Source organism: Cervus elaphus, chromosome 27, assembly GCF_910594005.1.
Source record: "Cervus elaphus chromosome 27, mCerEla1.1, whole genome shotgun sequence".
Taxonomy (NCBI): domain Eukaryota; kingdom Metazoa; phylum Chordata; class Mammalia; order Artiodactyla; family Cervidae; genus Cervus; species Cervus elaphus.
This window is the reverse complement of record NC_057841.1, coordinates 4,383,871-4,397,933: the sequence shown is the minus strand read 5'-3', so window position 1 is coordinate 4,397,933 and position 14,063 is coordinate 4,383,871.

Below are 14,063 nucleotides of genomic sequence, written 5' to 3'. Positions count from 1 at the left end.
CCCAAGACGAAAGGATGTCTGAATCCCCTGTGGAGACCACAGAGAAAGACCCAGTTCCCCACCTCATCGCGACCGGAGTCCTCACATCCTTTGAAAACTCCAGAGGTACGCAGAGATTAGTGCCTCCACAGGAGACGATGCCTGACTCCTCGTGAAACTTGATAGGAGGCCCAGGATTCCTGTGGCACGTGGAAAGGGACCCTTGGTCTCCCGCCTCAGCTGGAGAGGCGTCCCAATTGCCCTGCCAAGCCTCGAGGAGAATCCCGAGTTGTCGGGCACAACTAGGCAGGAGTCCTGACGTCGCTGAGCAAACACATGTGTGGAAGGGCCATCCCCTTCGTAACTCGAGAATATACCCCAGGTTCCCGCCGCAACTCGAGAAAAACCATGAGACTTCCCCCTCACCGCGAGATGAGGCCCGATTCCCCTGTATTGCATGCAGAGCAATTCCGTGTTGCACATCACACATGAAAGGAGCCTTGATTTCCTTGATGGCACTCCAGAGAAACCCCAAGAACACTGTTTCAAGGCTAGAGGGATCCTGAGGTCACTGTAGCAACACGAAAGAGCTCCGTGGACCAAAAATTAACTCGAGATGAGAGGTTAGTCCCTGGCTTCGACTCCATAGGAATACCACCTTACCACAAGCACCTCAAGAGGAGGCTTCTCTCAGCTCTAGGTATGTGAGAGGGACCCTGAGTTTGCGGCCTCAAGTGGAATGGACACCGCGATGCCCTGACTCGAAATAAGGCCGGATATCCCTGCAGTGACTTGAATGCAGGCTCCTCTTGCATCTCCCAAGACGAAAGGATGTCTGAATCCCCTGTGGAGACCACAGAGAAAGACCTAGTTCCCCACCTCATCGCGACCGGAGGCCTCACATCCTTTGAAAACTCCAGAGGTACGAGGAGATCAGTGCCTCCAAAGGAGACGATGCCTGACTCCTCGTGAAACTTGATAGGAGTCCCAGGATTCCTGTGGCACGTGGAAAGGGACCCTTGGTCTCCCGCCTCAGCTGGAGAGGCGTCCCAATTGCCCTGCCAAGCCTCGAGGAGAATCCCGAGTTGTCGGGCACAACTAGGCAGGAGTCCTGACGTCGCTGAACAAACACGTGTGTGGAAGGGCCATCCCCGTCGTAACTCGAGAATATACCCCAGGTTCCCGCCGCAACTCGAGAAAAACCATGAGACTTCCCCCTCGCCGCGAGATGAGGCCCGATTCCCCTGTACTGGGTGCACAGCATTCCGTATTGCACATCACACATGAAAGGAGCCTTGATTTCCTTGATGGCACTCCAGAGAAACCCCAAGAACACTGTTTCAAGGCTAGAGGGATCCTGAGGTCACTGTAGCAACACGAAAGAGCTCCGTGGACCAAAAATCAACTCGAGATGAGAGGTTAGTCGCTGGCTTCGACTCCAGAGGAATACCACCTTACCACAAGCACCTCAAGAGGAGGCTTCTCTCAGCTCTAGGTATGTGAGAGGGACCCTGATTTTGCGGCCTCAAGTTGAATGGACATCGCGATGCCCTGACTCGAAATAAGGCCGGATATCCCTGCGGTGACTTGAATGCAGGCTCATCTTGCATCTCACAAGACGAAAGGATGTCTGAATCCCCTGTGGAGACCAGAGAGAAAGACCTAGTTCCCCACCTCATCGCGACCGGAGGCCTCACATCCTTTGAAAACTCCAGAGGTACGTGGAGATCAGTGCCTCCAAAGGAGACGATGCCTGACTCCTCGTGAAACTTGATAGGAGTCCCAGGATTCCTGTGGCACGTGGAAAGGGACCCTTGGTCTCCCGCCTCAGCTGGAGAGGCGTCCCAATTGCCCTGCCAAGCCTCGAGGAGAATCCCGAGTTGTCCCTCCCAACTAGGCAGGAGTCCTGCCGTCGCTGAAGAAATACGTGTGTGGAAGGGCCATCCCCGTCGTAACTCGAGAATATACCCCAGGTTCCCGCCGCAACTCGAGAAAAACCATGAGACTTCCCCCTCGCCGCGAGATGAGGCCCGATTCCCCGGGACTGCGTGAAGAGCAATTCCGTGTTGCACATCACGCATGAAAGGAGCCTTGATTTCCTTGATGGCACTCCAGAGAAACCGCAAGAACACTGTTTCAAGGCTAGAGGGATCCTGAGGTCACTGTAGCAACACGAAAGAGCTCCGTGGACCAAAAATTAACTCGAGATGAGAGGTTAGTCCCTGGCTTCGACTCCAGAGGAACACCACCTTACCACAAGCAGATCAAGAGGAGGCTTTCCTCAGCTCTAGGTATGTGAGAGGGACCCTGAGTTTGCGGCCTCAAGTGGAATGGACACCCCGATGCCCTGACTCGAAATAAGGCCGGATATCCCTGCAGTGACTTGAATGCAGGCTCATCTTGCATCTCCCAAGACGAAATGATTTCTGAATCCCCTGTGGAGACCACAGAGAAAGACCTAGTTCCCCACCTCACCGCGACCGGAGGCCTCACATCCTATGAAAACTCCAGAGGTACGCGGAGATCAGTGCCTCCAAAGGAGACGATGCCTGACTCCTCGTGAAACTTGATAGGAGTCCCAGGATTCCTGTGGCACGTGGAAAGGGACACTTGGTCTCCCGCCTCAGCTGGAGAGGCGTCCCAATTGCCCTGCCAAGCCTCGAGGAGAATCCCGAGTTGTCGGGCACAACTAGGCAGGAGTCCTGACGTCGCTACTCAAACACATGTGTGGAAGGGCCATCCCCTTCGTAACTCGAGAATATACCCCAGGTTCCCGCCGCAACTCGAGAAAAACCATGAGACTTCCCCCTCACCGCGAGATGAGGCCCGATTCCCCTGTACTGTGTTCACAGCAATTCCGTGTTGCACATCACACATGAAAGGAGCCTTGATTTCCTTGATGGCACTCCAGAGAAACCCCAAGAACACTGTTTCAAGGCTAGAGGGATCCTTAGGTCACTGTAGCAACACGAAAGAGCTCCGTGGACCAAAAATTAACTCGAGATGAGAGGTTAGTCCCTGGCTTCGACTCCATAGGAATACCACCTTACCACAAGCACCTCAAGAGGAGGCTTCTCTCAGCTCTAGGTATGTGAGAGGGACCCTGAGTTTGCGGCCTCAAGTGGAATGGACACCGCGATGCCCTGACTTGAAATAAGGCCGGATATCCCTGCAGTGACTTGAATGCAGGCTCATCTTGCATCTCCGAAGACGAAAGGATGTCTGAATCCCCTGTGGAGACCACAGAGAAAGACCTAGTTCCCCACCTCATCGCGACCGGAGGCCTCACATCCTTTGAAAACTCCAGAGGTACGCGGAGATCAGTGCCTCCAAAGGAGACGATGCCTGACTCCTCGTGAAACTTGATAGGAGTCCCAGGATTCCTGTGGCACGTGGAAAGGGACCCTTGGTCTCCCGCCTCAGCTGGAGAGGCGTCCCAATTGCCCTGCCAAGCCTCGAGGAGAATCCCGAGTTTTCCCTCGCAACTAGGCAGGAGTCCTGACGTCGCTGAACAAACACGTGTGTGGAAGGGCCATCCCCGTCGTAACTCGAGAATATACCCCAGGTTCCCGCCGCAACTCGAGAAAAACCATGAGACTTCCCCCTCGCCGCGAGATGAGGCCCGATTCCCCTGTACTGGGTGCACAGCATTCCGTATTGCACATCACACATGAAAGGAGCCTTGATTTCCTTGATGGCACTCCAGAGAAACCCCAAGAACACTGTTTCAAGGCTAGAGGGATCCTGAGGTCACTGTAGCAACAAGAAAGAGCTCCGTGGACCAAAATTCGACTCGAGATGATAGGTTAGTCCCTGGCTTTGACTCCAGAGGAATACCAACTTACCACAAGCAACTCAAGAGGAGGCTTCTCTCAACTCTAGGTATGTGAGAGGGACCCTGAGTTTGCGCCCTCAAGTGGAATGGACACTGCGATGCCCTGACTCGAAATAAGGCCGGATATCCCTGCAGTGACTTGAATGCAGGCTCGTCTTGCATCTCCCAAAATGAAAGGATGTCTGAATCCCCTGTACAGACCAAAGAGAAAAACCTAGTTCCGCACCTCATCGCGACCGGAGGCCTCACATCCTTTGAAAACTCCAGAGGTACACGGAGATCGGTGCCTCCAAAGGAGACGATGCCTGACTCCTCGTGAAACTTGATAGGAGTCCCAGGATTCCTGTGGCACGTGGAAAGGGACCCTTGGTCTCCCGCCTCAGCTGGAGAGGCGTCCCAATTGCCCTGCCAAGCCTCGAGGAGAATCCCGAGTTGTCCCTCGCAACTAGGCAGGAGTCCTGCCGTCGCTGAAGAAATACGTGTGTGGAAGGGCCATCCCCGTCGTAACTCGAGAATATACCCCAGGTTCCCGCCGCAACTCGAGAAAAACCATGAGACTTCCCCCTCGCCGCGAGATGAGGCCCGATTCCCCGGGACTGCGTGAAGAGCAATTCCGTGTTGCACATCACGCATGAAAGGAGCCTTGATTTCCTTGATGGCACTCCAGAGAAACCGCAAGAACACTGTTTCAAGGCTAGAGGGATCCTGAGGTCACTGTAGCAACATGAAAGAGCTCCGTGGACCAAAAATTAACTCGAGATGAGAGGTTAGTCCCTGGCTTCGACTCCAGAGGAATACCACCTTACCACAAGCAGATCAAGAGGAGGCTTTCCTCAGCTCTAGGTATGTGAGAGGGACCCTGAGTTTGCGGCCTCAAGTGGAATGGACACCCCTATGCCCTGACTCGAAATAAGGCCGGATATCCCTGCAGTGACTTGAATGCAGGCTCATCTTGCATCTCCCAAGACGAAATGATTTCTGAATCCCCTGTGGAGACCACAGAGAAAGACCTAGTTCCCCACCTCATCGCGACCGGAGGCCTCACATCCTATGAAAACTCCAGAGGTACGCGGAGATCAGTGCCTCCAAAGGAGACGATGCCTGACTCCTCGTGAAACTTGATAGGAGTCCCAGGATTTCTGTGGCACGTGGAAAGGGACCCTTGGTCTCCCGCCTCAGCTGGAGAGGCGTCCCAATTGCCCTGCCAAGCCTCGAGGAGAATCCCGAGTTGTCCTTCGCAACTAGGCAGGAGTCCTGACGTCGCTGAACAAACACGTGGGTGGAAGGGCAATCCCCGTCGTAACTCGAGAATATACCCCTGGTTCCCGCCGCAACTCGAGAAAAACCATGAGACTTCCTCCTCGCCGTGAGATGAGGCCTGATTCCCCTGCACTGCATGCAGAGGAATTCCGTGTTGCACATCACACATGAAAGGAGCCTTGATTTCCTTGATGGCACGCCAGAGAAATCCCAAGAACACTGTTTCAAGGCTAGAGGGATCCTGAGGTCACTGTAGCAACACGAAAGAGCTCTGTGGACCAAAATTCAACTTGAGATGCGAGGTTAGTCCCTGGCTTCGACTCCAGAGGAGTACCACCTTACCACAATCACCTCAAGAGGAGGATTCTCTCAGCTCTAGGTATGTGAGAGGGACCCTGAGTTTGCGGCCTCAAGTGGAATGGACACCGCGATGCCCTGACTCGAAATAAGGCCGGATATCCCTGCAGTGACTTGAATGCAGGCTCGTCTTGCATCTCCCAAGACGAAAGGATGTCTGAATCCCCTGTGGAGACCACAGAGAAAGACCTAGTTCCCCACCTCATCGCGACCGGAGGCCTCACATCCTTTGAAAACTCCAGAGGTACGTGGAGATCAGTGCCTCCAAAGGAGACGATGCCTGACTCCTCGTGAAACTTGATAGGAGGCCCAGGATTCTTGTGGCACGTGGAAAGGGACCCTTGGTCTCCCGCCTCAGCTGGAGAGGCGTCCCAATTGCCCTGCCAAGCCTCGAGGAGAATCCCGAGTTGTCCCTCGCAACTAGGCAGGAGTCCTGCCGTCGCTGAACAAACACGTGTGTGGGAGGGCCATCCCCATCGTAACTCGAGAATATACCCCAGGTTCCCGCCGCAACTCGAGAAAAACCATGAGACTTCCCCCTCGCCGCGAGATGAGGCCCGATTCCCCTGCACTGCGTGCAGAGCAATTCCGTGTTGCACATCACACATGAAAGGAGCCTTGATTTCCTTTATGGCACTCCAGGGAAATCCCAAGAACACTGTTTCAAGGCTAGAGGGATCCTGAGGTCACTGTAGCAACACGAAAGAGCTCCGTGGAAAAAAAATCAACTCGAGATGAGAGGTTAGTCCCTGGCTTCGACTCCAGAGGAATACCACCTTACCACAAGCAACTCAAGAGGAGGCTTCTCTCAGCTCTAGGTATGTGAGAGGGACCCTGAGTTTGCGGCCTCAAGTGGAATGGACACTGCGATGCCCTGACTCGAAATAAGGCTGGATATCTCTGCAGTGACTTGAATGCAGGCTCGTCTTGCATCTCCCAAGACAAAAGGATGGCTGAATCCCCTGTGGAGACCACAGAGAAAGACCTAGTTCCTCACTTCATCGCGACCGGAGGCCTCACATCCTTTGAAAACTCCAGAGGTATGTGGAGATCAGTGCCTCCAAAGGAGACGATGACTGACTCCTCGTGAAACTTGATAGGAGTCCCAGGATTCCTGTGGCACGTGGAAAGGGACCCTTGGTCTCCCGCCTCAGCTGGAGAGGTGTCCCAATTGCCCTGCCAAGCCTCGAGGAGAATCCCGAGTTGTCCCTCGCAACTAGGCAGGAGTCCTGACGTCGCTGAACAAACACGTGGGTGAAAGGGCAATCCCCGTCGTAACTCGAGAATATACCCCTGGTTCCCAACGCAACTCGAGAAAAACCATGAGACTTCCCCCTCGCCGTGAGATGAGGCCTGATTCCCCTGCACTGCATGCAGAGCAATTCCGTGTTGCACATCAAACATGAAAGGAGCCTTGATTTCCTTGATGGCACTCCAGAGAAACCCCAAGAACACTGTTTCAAGGCTAGAGGGATCCTGAGGTCACTGTAGCAACACGAAAGAGCTCTGTGGACCAAAAATCAACTCGAGATGAGAGGTTAGTCCCTGGCTTCGACTCCAGAGGAATACCACCTTACCACAAGCACCTCAAGAGGTGGCTTCTCTAAGGTCTAAGTATGTGAGAGGGACCCTGAGTTTGCGCCCTCAAGTGGAATGGACACCGCGATGCCCTGACTGGAAATAAGGCCGGATATCCCTGCAGTGACTTGAATGCAGGCTCGTCTTGCATCTCCCAAGACGAAAGGATGGCTGAAGCCCCTGTGGAGACCACAGAGAAAGACCTAGTTCCCCACCTCCTCGCGACCGGAGGCCTCACATCCTTTGAAAACTCCAGAGGGACACGGAGATCAGTGCCTCCAAAGGAGACGATGCCTGACTCCTCGTGAAACTTGATAGGAGTCCCAGGATTCCTGTGGCACGTGGAAAGGGACCCTTGGTCTCCCGCCTCAGCTGGAGAGGCGTCCCAATTGCCCTGCCAAGCCTCGAGGAGAATCCCGAGTTGTCCCTCGCAACTAGGCAGGAGTCCTGACGTCGCTGAAGAAATACGTGTGTGGAAGGGCCATCCCCGTCGTAACTCGAGAATATAACCCAGGTTCCCGCTGCAACTCGAGAAAAACCATGAGACTTCCCCCTCGCCGCGAGATGAGGCCCGATTCCCCTGCACTGCGTGAAGAGCAATTCCGTGTTGCACATCACGCATGAAAGGAGCTTTGATTTCCTTGATGGCACTCCAGAAAAACCGCAAGAACACTGTTTCAAGGCTAGAGGGATCCTGAGGTCACTGTAGCAACATGAAAGAGCTCCGTGGACCAAAAATTAACTCGAGATGAGAGGTTAGTCCCTGGCTTCGACTCCAGAGGAACACCACCTTACCACAAGCAGATCAAGAGGAGGCTTTCCTCAGCTCTAGGTATGTGAGAGGGACCCTGAGTTTGCGGCCTCAAGTGGAATGGACACCCCGATGCCCTGACTCGAAATAAGGCCAGATATCCCTGCAGTGACTTGAATGCAGGCTCATCTTGCATTTCCCAAGACGAAATGATTTCTGAATTCCCTGTGGAGACCACAGAGAAAGACCTAGTTCCCCACCTCACCGCGATCGGAGGCCTCACATCTTATGAAAACTCCAGAGGTACGCGGAGATCAGTGCCTCTAAAGGAGACGATGCCTGACTCCTCGTGAAACTTGATAGGAGTCCCAGGATTCCTTTCGCACTTGGAAAGGGACCCTTGGTCTCCCGCCTCAGCTGGAGAGGCATCACAATTGCCCTGCCAAGCCTCGAGGAGAATCCCGAGTTGTCGGGCACAACTAGGCAGGAGTCCTGACGTCGCTGAGCAAACACATGTGTGGAAGGGCCATCCCCTTCGTAACTCGAGAATATACCCCAGGTTCCCGCCGCAACTCGAGAAAAACCATGAGACTTCCCCCTCACCGCGAGATGAGGCCTGATTCCCCTGAACTGTGTTCACAGCAATTCCGTGTTGCACATCACACATGAAAGGAGCCTTGATTTCCTTGATGGCACTCCAGAGAAACCCCAAGAACACTATTTCAAGGCTAGAGGGATCCTAAGGTCACTGTAGCAACACAAAAGAGCTCCGTGGACCAAAAATTAACTCGAGATGAGAGGTTAGTCCCTGGCTTCGACTCCATAGGAATACCACCTTACCACAAGCACCTCAAGAGGAGGCTTCTCTCAGCTCTAGGTATGTGAGAGGGACCCTGAGTTTGCGGCCTCAAGTGGAATGGACACCCCGATGCCCTGACTCGAAATAAGGCCGGATATCCCTGCAGTGACTTGAATGCAGGCTCCTCTTGCATCTCCCAAGACGAAAGGATGTCTGAATCCCCTGTGGAGACCAGAGAGAAAGACCTAGTTCCCCACCTCATCGCGACCGGAGGCCTCACATCCTTTGAAAACTCCAGAGGTACGTGGAGATCAGTGCCTCCAAAGGAGACGATGCCTGACTCCTCGTGAAACTTGATAGGAGTCCCAGGATTCCTGTGGCACGTGGAAAGGGACCCTTGGTCTCCCGCCTCAGCTGGAGAGGCGTCCCAATTGCCCTGCCAAGCCTCGAGGAGAATCCCGAGTTGTCCCTCGCAACTAGGCAGGAGTCCTGCCGTCGCTGAACAAATACGTGTGTGGAAGGGCCATCCCCGTCGTAACTCGAGAATATACCCCAGGTTCCAGCCGCAACTCGAGAAGAACCATGAGACTTCCCCCTCGCCGCGAGATGAGGCCCGATTCCCCTGCACTTTGTGCAGAGCAATTCCGTGTTGCACATCACACATGAAAGGAGCCTTGATTTCCTTGATGGCACTCCAGAGAAACCCCAAGAACACTGTTTCAAGGCTAGAGGGATCCTGAGGTCACTGTAGCAACAAGAAAGAGCTCCGTGGACCAAAATTCGACTCGAGATGATAGGTTAGTCCCTGGCTTTGACTCCAGAGGAATACCAACTTACCACAAGCAACTCAAGAGGAGGCTTCTCTCAGCTCTAGGTATGTGAGAGGGACCCTGAGTTTGCGCCCTCAAGTGGAATGGACACTGCGATGCCCTGACTCGAAATAAGGCCGGATATCCCTGCAGTGACTTGAATGCAGGCTCGTCTTGCATCTCCCAAGACAAAAGGATGGCTGAATCCCCTGTGGAGACCACAGAGAAAGACCTAGTTCCTCACTTCATCGCGACCGGAGGCCTCACATCCTTTGAAAACTCCAGAGGTATGTGGAGATCAGTGCCTCCAAAGGAGACGATGACTGACTCCTCGTGAAACTTGATAGGAGTCCCAGGATTCCTGTGGCACGTGGAAAGGGACCCTTGGTCTCCCGCCTCAGCTGGAGAGGTGTCCCAATTGCCCTGCCAAGCCTCGAGGAGAATCCCGAGTTGTCCCTCGCAACTAGGCAGGAGTCCTGACGTCGCTGAACAAACACGTGGGTGAAAGGGCAATCCCCGTCGTAACTCGAGAATATACCCCTGGTTCCCAACGCAACTCGAGAAAAACCATGAGACTTCCCCCTCGCCGTGAGATGAGGCCTGATTCCCCTGCACTGCATGCAGAGCAATTCCGTGTTGCACATCAAACATGAAAGGAGCCTTGATTTCCTTGATGGCACTCCAGAGAAACCCCAAGAACACTGTTTCAAGGCTAGAGGGATCCTGAGGTCACTGTAGCAACACGAAAGAGCTCTGTGGACCAAAAATCAACTCGAGATGAGAGGTTAGTCCCTGGCTTCGACTCCAGAGGAATACCACCTTACCACAAGCACCTCAAGAGGTGGCTTCTCTAAGGTCTAAGTATGTGAGAGGGACCCTGAGTTTGCGCCCTCAAGTGGAATGGACACCGCGATGCCCTGACTGGAAATAAGGCCGGATATCCCTGCAGTGACTTGAATGCAGGCTCGTCTTGCATCTCCCAAGACGAAAGGATGGCTGAAGCCCCTGTGGAGACCACAGAGAAAGACCTAGTTCCCCACCTCATGGCGACCGGAGGCCTCACATCCTTTGAAAACTCCAGAGGGACACGGAGATCAGTGCCTCCAAAGGAGACGATGCCTGACCCCTCGTGAAAGTTGATAGGAGTCCCAGGATTCCTGTGGCACGTGGAAAGGGACCCTTGGTCTCCCGCCTCAGCTGGAGAGGCGTCCCAATTGCCCTGCCAAGCCTCGAGGAGAATCCCGAGTTGTCCCTCGCAACTAGGCAGGAGTCCTGACGTCGCTGAAGAAATACGTGTGTGGAAGGGCCATCCCCGTCGTAACTCGAGAATATAACCCAGGTTCCCGCTGCAACTCGAGAAAAACCATGAGACTTCCCCCTCGCCGCGAGATGAGGCCCGATTCCCCTGCACTGCGTGAAGAGCAATTCCGTGTTGCACATCACGCATGAAAGGAGCTTTGATTTCCTTGATGGCACTCCAGAAAAACCGCAAGAACACTGTTTCAAGGCTAGAGGGATCCTGAGGTCACTGTAGCAACATGAAAGAGCTCCGTGGACCAAAAATTAACTCGAGATGAGAGGTTAGTCCCTGGCTTCGACTCCAGAGGAACACCACCTTACCACAAGCAGATCAAGAGGAGGCTTTCCTCAGCTCTAGGTATGTGAGAGGGACCCTGAGTTTGCGGCCTCAAGTGGAATGGACACCCCGATGCCCTGACTCGAAATAAGGCCAGATATCCCTGCAGTGACTTGAATGCAGGCTCATCTTGCATTTCCCAAGACGAAATGATTTCTGAATCCCCTGTGGAGACCACAGAGAAAGACCTAGTTCCCCACCTCACCGCGATCGGAGGCCTCACATCTTATGAAAACTCCAGAGGTACGCGGAGATCAGTGCCTCTAAAGGAGACGATGCCTGACTCCTCGTGAAACTTGATAGGAGTCCCAGGATTCCTTTCGCACTTGGAAAGGGACCCTTGGTCTCCCGCCTCAGCTGGAGAGGCATCACAATTGCCCTGCCAAGCCTCGAGGAGAATCCCGAGTTGTCGGGCACAACTAGGCAGGAGTCCTGACGTCGCTGAGCAAACACATGTGTGGAAGGGCCATCCCCTTCGTAACTCGAGAATATACCCCAGGTTCCCGCCGCAACTCGTGAAAAACCATGAGACTTCCCCCTCACCGCGAGATGAGGCCTGATTCCCCTGAACTGTGTTCACAGCAATTCCGTGTTGCACATCACACATGAAAGGAGCCTTGATTTCCTTGATGGCACTCCAGAGAAACCCCAAGAACACTGTTTCAAGGCTAGAGGGATCCTAAGGTCACTGTAGCAACACAAAAGAGCTCCGTGGACCAAAAATTAACTCGAGATGAGAGGTTAGTCCCTGGCTTCGACTCCATAGGAATACCACCTTACCACAAGCACCTCAAGAGGAGGCTTCTCTCAGCTCTAGGTATGTGAGAGGGACCCTGAGTTTGCGGTCTCAAGTGGAATGGACACCCCGATGCCCTGACTCGAAATAAGGCCGGATATCCCTGCAGTGACTTGAATGCAGGCTCCTCTTGCATCTCCCAAGACGAAAGGATGTCTGAATCCCCTGTGGAGACCAGAGAGAAAGACCTAGTTCCCCACCTCATCGCGACCGGAGGCCTCACATCCTTTGAAAACTCCAGAGGTACGTGGAGATCAGTGCCTCCAAAGGAGACGATGCCTGACTCCTCGTGAAACTTGATAGGAGTCCCAGGATTCCTGTGGCACGTGGAAAGGGACCCTTGGTCTCCCGCCTCAGCTGGAGAGGCGTCCCAATTGCCCTGCCAAGCCTCGAGGAGAATCCCGAGTTGTCCCTCGCAACTAGGCAGGAGTCCTGCCGTCGCTGAACAAATACGTGTGTGGAAGGGCCATCCCCGTCGTAACTCGAGAATATACCCCAGGTTCCAGCCGCAACTCGAGAAGAACCATGAGACTTCCCCCTCGCCGCGAGATGAGGCCCGATTCCCCTGCACTTTGTGCAGAGCAATTCCGTGTTGCACATCACACATGAAAGGAGCCTTGATTTCCTTGATGGCACTCCAGAGAAACCCCAAGAACACTGTTTCAAGGCTAGAGGGATCCTGAGGTCACTGTAGCAACAAGAAAGAGCTCCGTGGACCAAAATTCGACTCGAGATGATAGGTTAGTCCCTGGCTTTGACTCCAGAGGAATACCAACTTACCACAAGCAACTCAAGAGGAGGCTTCTCTCAGCTCTAGGTATGTGAGAGGGACCCTGAGTTTGCGCCCTCAAGTGGAATGGACACTGCGATGCCCTGACTCGAAATAAGGCCGGATATCCCTGCAGTGACTTGAATGCAGGCTCGTCTTGCATCTCCCAAGACAAAAGGATGGCTGAATCCCCTGTGGAGACCACAGAGAAAGACCTAGTTCCTCACTTCATCGCGACCGGAGGCCTCACATCCTTTGAAAACTCCAGAGGTATGTGGAGATCAGTGCCTCCAAAGGAGACGATGACTGACTCCTCGTGAAACTTGATAGGAGTCCCAGGATTCCTGTGGCACGTGGAAAGGGACCCTTGGTCTCCCGCCTCAGCTGGAGAGGTGTCCCAATTGCCCTGCCAAGCCTCGAGGAGAATCCCGAGTTGTCCCTCGCAACTAGGCAGGAGTCCTGACGTCGCTGAACAAACACGTGGGTGAAAGGGCAATCCCCGTCGTAACTCGAGAATATACCCCTGGTTCCCAACGCAACTCGAGAAAAACCATGAGACTTCCCCCTCGCCGTGAGATGAGGCCTGATTCCCCTGCACTGCATGCAGAGCAATTCCGTGTTGCACATCAAACATGAAAGGAGCCTTGATTTCCTTGATGGCACTCCAGAGAAACCCCAAGAACACTGTTTCAAGGCTAGAGGGATCCTGAGGTCACTGTAGCAACACGAAAGAGCTCTGTGGACCAAAAATCAACTCGAGATGAGAGGTTAGTCCCTGGCTTCGACTCCAGAGGAATACCACCTTACCACAAGCACCTCAAGAGGTGGCTTCTCTAAGGTCTAAGTATGTGAGAGGGACCCTGAGTTTGCGCCCTCAAGTGGAATGGACACCGCGATGCCCTGACTGGAAATAAGGCCGGATATCCCTGCAGTGACTTGAATGCAGGCTCGTCTTGCATCTCCCAAGACGAAAGGATGGCTGAAGCCCCTGTGGAGACCACAGAGAAAGACCTAGTTCCCCACCTCCTCGCGACCGGAGGCCTCACATCCTTTGAAAACTCCAGAGGGACACGGAGATCAGTGCCTCCAAAGGAGACGATGCCTGACCCCTCGTGAAAGTTGATAGGAGTCCCAGGATTCCTGTGGCACGTGGAAAGGGACCCTTGGTCTCCCGCCTCAGCTGGAGAGGCGTCCCAATTGCCCTGCCAAGCCTCGAGGAGAATCCCGAGTTGTCCCTCGCAACTAGGCAGGAGTCCTGACGTCGCTGAAGAAATACGTGTGTGGAAGGGCCATCCCCGTCGTAACTCGAGAATATAACCCAGGTTCCCGCTGCAACTCGAGAAAAACCATGAGACTTCCCCCTCGCCGCGAGATGAGGCCCGATTCCCCTGCACTGCGTGAAGAGCAATTCCGTGTTGCACATCACGCATGAAAGGAGCTTTGATTTCCTTGATGGCACTCCAGAAAAACCGCAAGAACACTGTTTCAAGGCTA